The 8,392-nt window shown below is 63.2% G+C and overlaps 1 protein-coding gene across 1 annotated transcript in view; it reads left to right on the top strand.

Moving 5' to 3' along the window:
• Window positions 3,769-8,392, top strand: part of GRM4 (glutamate metabotropic receptor 4) — a 98,857-nt gene continuing 94,233 nt past the window's right edge. The window contains 1 exon segment of the mRNA XM_021098606.1: window positions 3,769-3,857. The gene's annotated coding sequence lies outside the window, so the exon portion shown is untranslated.

Genomic DNA, 8,392 nt, shown 5'->3' with positions numbered 1-8,392 from the left:
CAGACCTTGGGAAGGACTTCCAGGTCATGGAGGTCTAAAGTACCGGTGCAAGACGTGGTGTTATGGTTTTCTCTAGGGCTCCCTGCCTTGGTCTCTCCTCCCTCAAGTTGACCGACCCCCAGGGCTGAGGTCGTGTCCCCATTTATCTGGGTTAGTGCATGTACACGGGAGGGCCAATGAGAATGTTCACCCTGATGACACCACCCGTGTCAGTTGGGTCAGCCTCCTGGAAAGGTTTCAGAATGACTCCCAACACCACATCCAGCAGCCTTAGAGAGACCTCAGCCTGGCCCCTCGTCTCCTGGATGGGGAAGCCAGGGGTCCCCCTGCCCCTGCATCACACAGCCTTGGCACCAAGGACCTGGCTGCCTGCTTCCAGCCCCGTGGACCCTCCCAGGCAGAGCACAGCTCTGGGGAGCAGGAGTGCTGAGGGGCAGTTTGGAACTCAGGCCTTGGCAGCTGCCCCAGGCTGGGGCCCCTGCTACGTGGCTCCTCTCAAGGTCACCTCTGATCACTCTTCTCCCACCCCTGCGGCTCTGACGTTCCCTGGGTGCCCCAGCTCCCCAGTGCAGGGGACACCCCCTGAAGTTCCCGGAGGTGTGTGTGAGTGTGTCTGTGTGTCTATGTGTGTGTGTCTCTGTGAATGTGTATCTGAATGTGTTGCTATGTATGTGGGGGTGTGTGTGTCTGCACGCACGTGTGTGTGTGTGTATGTGGGAGTCTGTGTGTGTATCTCTGTGTGTCTGTTTTTATAAGTCAAGGCAGCCACAAATCAGCCTGAGGGAGAAGAGGAACCAAGCTGGGGGTCCCAGGCGAGGGCTGGGGGCTGAGCACCCTGAGGCTGGCGGCCTGAGGCTTGGGATGGCCCAGGATGGCCGTCTGGAGGAGACAGGCCTCAGGCTGGGCACCTTCAAACTGGACGAGCCCACAAACCCAGCCATCTGCCAGCCAACAGTGTTTCTTTTTTTAACCCCTGAAAAATATAGCCTGCCCGGCCTTCTGCCACACAGCTGGTGGGGGTGTGGGTGGGATAATTATGGCCAGAGTGAAGGCGACACTGTGGGGCAGGGGGTGGGGAGAGAGGCTGCCTCACCTCTGTCTCTCAATAAACCAGGGCTCCTTTATTTTCATTCATTCATTCACTCACTCATTCATTCATTCCTCCCACAAAAGGATGTGCAATAAAAGGCTGTCGAGGACTGTATTCTGTGTTAAAATTGCAGTGGCTCCCACTTCTGGCGCCTAAACGCAGGACGGGGTGCTGAGCCCCCATTATTTCATGCCACCTCCATGATGGCCTTGCCAGTAGCCCAGGTGCCGGCCCTTAGGGCACCTTTGCCCGAATCAGACAAAGGACCCCTGCCTTCCAGGCAGACCCAGCCTTAGCACAGGATGCATCCCGTGTCAAGCCCAAGGAAGGCTGAACTGGAACCTTCCAGCACCCCTCCCTGGCTGGCTTCTTGCACCGAGCCAGCAGCCCAGCTCTGACAACAGAAAACTGATGGGCCCTGGGCAAGGGGTCCCAGGCATGCTCAGGCTTTGGTTGGAACCCAGGTTGGCTGTCCCCGAGGACATAGCCTGTCCAGGCCTGACCTGAGTTCCCAGCAAGCCACGGCAGTGCAACCCTGGCTGGGCAGAGCCACAGGACAGCAGGCGCTGAGGTGGCCTTAGCTCCTTCCTGCCTCCATAAATGGGTGGGGCCAGGGCAGGCATGGCCATGGGTGCCCTCCTCCAGGGAGGTGGTGAGCTGACCTGTGTTTGTTCCTGGAGCTTGGCCAGTGCCGCTTGCACAGAAAAAGGCCTGAGTGACTGCATGATGTTGGCCCCTCCATCAGAGACCGTGGTCGGCCTGGGTGCCGGGACGTGCTTCTGGGGCTCCTGCAGGCAAGAGTTACAAAGAGCCTTCCTGCTTTGCCAACGCGTATTCATTCACCAAATATTCCTTGAGCTTACAGTGCAGGCAGGCAAGGTGCCAGGCCCCGGATGAACCATGGTGAACAAGATGTGCTTCTGGCCTGGCCTGTCTGGGATTCTGTAGGAGGAGGGGGCCCTGAGTGGCTTTGGGAGGCGCAGGGCACTGGACGAGGGGCCCAGAGGGAGAAAGGGCAGATGGGTAGGGCGAGGGTCAGACCCCGCTGTCCCAGGCCTGTCAGACATGGCCCTGAAGTGATCCGTGGAATCGGGGGGCTCGCTGAGGGGGGAGGACGGAGGCCCCCAGGCCCCAGGCACAGTGGGGCAGAGGGTGACACTGTGCGGGTCAGCCAGGATAACTGAGGCACTGGTGAGGGGGAGGGAGGCCGGTGGTCAGTCACTCTCTCCCCCCAGCTCCCTGGCCCTGTGCTGAGCACCCTCGGCGGCGGGACAAGGACAGTCAGACGTCATAGCTCTAATTGAAGCCGCTTCTGCAGTCTGGGAAGAGATGCTCTTGCAATCCTAAGAGGGCTGCAAGGCTCCCTCCCTCTCTGCCTCCCCTGCCTGTCTCTAAGGCTAGCCCTCTCCTGGGATTTTTCACAGCCCCTCCACCTCCGAAGAGGGCTGGGGCCCCAGCTTCTCCCTTGCTGAGGGCTTCTTCCCCAGGCTTGCTCCCGCCCCCCAGCCAGGCCACCTGTTACTTTGTAGAGGAGACTTGGAGGGAGACCAGTGGGCTGTGGGCCGTGGGGTGGAGGTCCCCAGGCCTGACAGAGTTCTGGGGTGCAGAGGTCTCAGGGGTCCCTGACAGGCTGGGTGACCAGGGGCAGACGGAACCCCCCTCCTGAGTCATAACCTCAAAGCAGGAGCATTGGGGTGTGCACATGAACATGCCACATGGGGGCACACGCCACGTGCCTGGTGCAGATGTGTGGGAAGCTGGCCTCAGGTTGGGGTCCTAGTACCCCAAGGGGTGGGGAGGATGCAGTGGGGGTGGGAGGAATGGGACCCTTTGGCATCAGGGTGTTTGCTGTACTTCTCAGGGAGTGTTAAAGGGGCTCTGTTGCCTGACCTTTGCCCTTTAGGGGTCAGGAGGGGGTCCCTGCCAAGTCCTGGGGTCTAGGAGCCCCCACAGGCCCCGGGGGTGGGGGGTGGGGTGAAGCGGGCTTCGGGAAGAGGGCGCCGGCGGGGCGCGGTGGGAGGGGAGCGGAGGGGTGGCGGGTCGCCTTGGGAGCCCCAGGCTCCGCGGTGGAGGTGCGGGGACTGGCTGGGCTCCCAGAGGCTCTCTCTTTAAAAGGCCGGCGGAAATCGCGCGCTCGGCCGCACTTGCGGCGCAAACTTGGCGGCCAGGCTCGCGCTTTCTCGAGTGCGGCAGCAGCAGCGGGCGCCGGGGCTGAGCGGCTGCGGTCCCCTCGCCCCCTCGTGCTCGGGGCTCCCGCCCCCTCCCGCAGCCTCCCCTCCCGGCGTCTTCCTCGCTCGCTCTGCCCGTCTCGCGCTCCCTCTCTCGCTCGCTCTCCAGCGCGCTCTCTCGCTCGCTCTCATTTTTTCCTGCTGCCGAGCGGCTGCCGCGGCGCCTCCGGGCGCCCGCCTCTCGGCCGGCTGCGCTCGCTGCTCGGCTCCCGCTCCACTCCCTTCCCAGCTGCGAGCCCTCGGCCGGACCCCGCGCCCTGGAGCGCTGGGACGCCGGGCTCTGCGGCGGTGGAAGCAGGGCTGGCCGCCGCTCCCTGGCTCGCTGTCCCCGGAGCAGCAGCCCGACCGCCGCGCGCTTGGCGGCGGCTCCGGCCAGGCGGCCGCCAGCTCGTCCCCGCTGCGTCCCGGACTCCGGGCGGCTCCGCGCCGGGCTCGGTCCGCAGCGTCAGCGCCTCGCGCCCGGGCCTGGGCTCGGGCCACCGCGAGAAGCAAGCCTCCGGCCGCCGCCTCCCACACCACCGACCCCTCGCCTGCGCGCGGTGAGTTGTGGCCCGCGGGGAACGGGCAGGGGGACCGTGCCCTCCGGCCTCTGGGGCGCGGGCTGCGGCGGGCGCTCCGGGGCTCTGGGAGGTGGCTTCTGCCGAGCTCCCGCGCTCGGAGCTGCCCGGAGGAAGGTCGGCGGACCGGAGCCCTCCCGGCTGGAGGGCGCGGGACCCGGGCTGGAGGGTCTCCCCTCGGGGCCGGGCCGGGCTCTGCCGGCGCCCCGAGAACGGAGTAGGGCAGCGACTCTTTTGCGGGCTTGGGGGAGAGTGTCTCTGTGCCTGGGGTCGGGTCGGCTTCCACCGGATAGGGGGCTCGAGCCCGCGCTCAGGTAGGGGCGGCGGCGGCGTCAGGGCGCCCCTTCTGCGGAGAGCGGGGCGGGCGGGGGCGCGGGCAGTTCTTTGCCCGGGTTCCCTGCGGTCTCCCGGCGGGAGGGCAGCGGCAGCCTCTCTCGCCTCTGCTCCTTTCCCGGCACCCGCGCGGCGTCCGGCTCCCCGCGTTGGGAGCCCGAGGCCGCTTGCTCTGGGCGGAGGCGGGTTGGGACGGCACCCCAGGTTCTGGGGTCTCCCGGTAGCTCCGGGACTTCAGGGTCAGGTGCTTCTGGGACCCTGATGAACCTCTAGGCGGCCGCGGGGCGGGTGTGCGTGTGTGTGTTTGTGTGTGTGTGTGTGTGTGTGTTTTGGGGGGGTGTCCCCGGACTCCGGGGTCGGGCTTCCCCGGCTCCCAGGAGCTGGAAGCGCCCCCTCCCCGCGCGGGGGCGGGGCCGGGAGGTGGAGGCCCTGACTGCGAGCGGCGCCCCCGCACCGGGGCGGTCTGAGGCTGTTTGTGCTGAAATGGGGCGGCGGTGGCGGTGGCAGGGAGTCCGGAGGCCCGAGCGTACGAGCGCCCCCTCCCCCAGGCCGCGAGTGACACCCTCGCCTTCAGACTTCAGGTCCTTTCTGGAGGAGGCTCCTTGCTTCTCTCCCCACTCGGCTCACCGGCCCTGCTCCCGGCGCGGGAGGAAGCTGCTGTGCCAGGCGGAGCTGGGCTTGCTTCACGGGGTGCCCCAAGCCACGTGTCTGTTGGAGCGGTGGTCGGACTGTCTGCCCCTCGGTCAGTCTGGCAGGAAGCCCTCGATGCTGGTGGAGGGAGGGTTGTGTGTGTTTGTGTTCAGCCATAGCCCTTCCCCCTCGTGCTGGGGTGAAATGGGGGCTCAGGGCTGGCACCGGCCAACGCTGTAAGAATCTCCATCCTGGGTGCCCCCTTCCCACAGTCTGCAGGACAGCCCCCTTCCTGGCCAGCTCTCTGTGGAAGTGAGCAATGTTCTCATTCCCATGGCCCTATCGCCAGGACATCCCCTGGGTGGGCCCCCTCTTGCCCTGGATCCACAGGGGATGCTGGGCCTCAGGCCCTGGGTGAGCACCCCCTGCTCCTCGCAGGCCTCAGTGGTGCGAGAACTTCCAGGCAAAGGTGAGGAGCTGCAGGAGCTTTCCTGGCGTGGCAGAGAGAATTCCCACAGAGGAGTCTGGAGGCTCTTGAGTGTGGTTGCCCCCTGGGCAGGCCCTGGCTGCTGTGGAGAGGAGGGTGGGAGCCCCTCTCCCTGGCCCACCAGAGGACCACTTCTTGGAGGGTCTTTTCGGGTCTTTCTAGCCCTTACCGTCCTGCTCTTGGGCAGGGGTGGGGAACCTCTGGGGGTGGTGCCTTGGAGCCCTGCTTAGCTCTGGAGGGGCGTGCCTGCCCACTGGCGAATGGGTAGCCACTGTCTCCATGTCCCTGCAACTTTGTCATTGCAGCCATCAACTTTCCCCTCTCTGTCAATGCCTTTCAGGGAAAAAAAATACCCCCAAGTTACCCCCTCCTGAGGTCATAGTCGATTCCAGGGCTACCCCTCCCAGGCCGTTTGCCTTTGGGAGCGACTGGGGGAGGAAGAAGGAATGCTTCATCCAGAGGAGTGCTCTCCCAGGGGTGGGCTCTCCGAGAGAGAGAGCTGTGTGGGATGGTGGGGGGCCGGCGGTGTGTCACGGTGAACAGGTCCTGAGCCGGGGCAGGGGGAGGCGGGGACATGCCTGCGGTTGCCTTCCCGGCCTCAGTGGCCTAGCACAGGCGCTCCTCCCTCCTCCCTCCTCCCCCAACCTGCGTCTGGGCGGCTTCATTCTGTTGGCGGCGTGACGTCTCCAGGAGGGAGCGCCTTGCACAGCGGCAGGCAGGCAGGCAGGCAGCCGAGGTAGGTGAGAGCAAGGCTGGGAGTGAGCGATGTGCTGGCCAGGGGGGTCAGAGGGCGGGCGCAGACCTGGAGGGCTCTGCAGCCCCCTCACTGGCTCCCCAAGGGGTCCCCAGCCCAGCTCCCATGATGCTTGGCCACACCCGAGCCCGCCCTGCTGCAGGGGGACAGCTGGCAGGAAAAGATGGGGCCAGGACCCATGGACTTCTGAGCTTTATAATTACAGCCATAGATACATCCTCCGCCCTAGACAAGCGTGGAGCCCGGCAGCCCCTAATTACCACCCACCCCAAGACATCTGTCCACCCTGCTGTCCTCCTCTGCTCGGCCTAGCACCCAACTTTCCAGCCGGCAGGCCCCTCCGGCAGCCCAGGCAGCTGGGCCCGCCGGCTGCTGGCTGGAAGGTTATCTCACTTCTGCAGAGCGATACCGCCTTTGCCGCCTGGAGAAGACGCGGGGGAGCTGGCATCTGGGCTCGGCCCTGCTCACTGGGGCTGGCAGAGCTGCCGGCTGCCCAGGCCGAGCCCAGGGAGGAGGCTGACCTGAGGGAGGAGGCTGAGGGGCCTGGCTTCCCCTGGTGGGCAGCGGGCCCGAGCAGAGGCCACCAGCTTTCTGGGGCTCCCACCCTGGTGCTGGTTGTAGGAAAGAGCTGGAAGGGCTTGTTGCCGAGTCAACTCTGCCCCAGTTAGCAGGGGACTATCAAAAATTAATTTAGAGATCTCACTGCCTTTGGCCCTTGCCAAAGTGCAGGCTGCCTCTTCTGTCGCTGCTGGGAGCTCTGTTGCTTTCCTGGCTGTGCAGTTTCTGGCCTCCCTCTGGCCTCTGCTCTGCCTCTGTCCCTGTCTCCCTCCTGCCTCCCAGCCCAGCCCCATGCAGCTCCGAGTTCCCAGCCAGCGTCCTCCTCCCTGCCAGTCCTGGGGTAAGCTCCGGGGGCTCTGCCTTGCCACCCCCACCGCCCCTGCACTCTTTCTATGTCCGGGCCTTGCTCCCGAAAGGGAGGCCTAGAAAGAGAACTTGCTTAGGAAAGATGCAGCCTGGCCCACAGCCCTGCCCACAGCCTCCCAGCCCGCAGGCCTGAGGGATCCTTCTGCCGCCTATCTGAGGTTCCCTTGGCTCCTCAGAAAACACAAGCACCACAAGGATCGTAAAAATCACCCCTTAAATTAAAGCTGATGACTCCCGTCGAAATGTTTTATTATTAACCTCACCGTTTAGCAATCTCCTGGCAGCAGTGAGGCATAAATACATGTGTACACACGTATATTCAATAAATCGGGGAGCTCAGTGCATAATGACATTATCTGGACCCCATTCAATTAAGGCAGATATTATCTGCAGTAATTGGGAAATGCCAGCCCATAATGACAGCCCATACCATTTCGGGCCACTTGTGGCCACAAGCACAGGCTGTGGTGTCTCCTTAAGCCTCGCTCTTCTGGGAGAAAGCACTGGTCACCCCTTGGCGGTGACAAGGTCCCGCAAGAGCTCAGCTGGCTGCTTGTCCAGGCCGGGCCACCTGCCTCGGGACCAGGAGGTTTGGGTCCTGCCCCACGTCCCCTGCATTCAACCCTCCCAGCCGCCCCTTGTTTCCTCCCGGAGACAGAAACTAGCCTCTGGACCTGTTTCTGGTTGGGGCTGTGACTTCTAGTCAAAATGCTTCATTGTTCCAGGGTTATTTTAGCTTTGAACATAGAAATGAAGATTGGGGACTTGAGGAGTTCCCGTGTTATGGCCCAGTGGGTTAAGGAACTGACTAGTATCTATAAGGATGCAGGTTCGATCCCTGGCCTTGCTTAGTGGGTTAAGGATCCGGTGTTGCCGTGAGGTGTGGTGTAGGTCACAGATGAGGCTTGGATCCCTTGTTGTGGTTGTGACATATGTCACACCTGTAGCTTCGAGTGGACCCCTAGCCCGGGAATTTCCGTATGCTGCACATTCAACCCTACAACGACCAAAAAAAAAGATTGGGACTTGACCTGCATTCTTACGTTTCTTTCTTTCTTCCTTTTTTTTTTTTGTCTTTTTGTTCTTTTTAGGGCTGCTTCCGCGGCATATGGAGGTCCCCAGGCTAGGGGTCTAATCGGAGCTATAGCCACCAGCCTACGCCAGAGCCACAGCAATGCCAATTCTGAGCCGCGTCTGCGACCTACACCACAGCTCACGGCAACGCTGGATCCTTAACCCACTGAGCAAGGCCAGGGATCGAACCCACAACCTCATGATTCCTAGTCAGATTCGTTAACCACGACGGGAACTCCCCATTCTTACGTTTCTGGCTTCTCAGATGTCACTGCCCCTACTTTGTGCCTGGCCTCAGGGTGGCCTAGGGTTGGA

Source organism: Sus scrofa, chromosome 7 (genome assembly GCF_000003025.6).
Source record: "Sus scrofa isolate TJ Tabasco breed Duroc chromosome 7, Sscrofa11.1, whole genome shotgun sequence".
NCBI lineage: Eukaryota > Metazoa > Chordata > Mammalia > Artiodactyla > Suidae > Sus > Sus scrofa.
The sequence above is the reverse complement of the archived record's forward strand: the minus strand, read 5'-3'. Positions and strand labels throughout refer to the sequence as shown.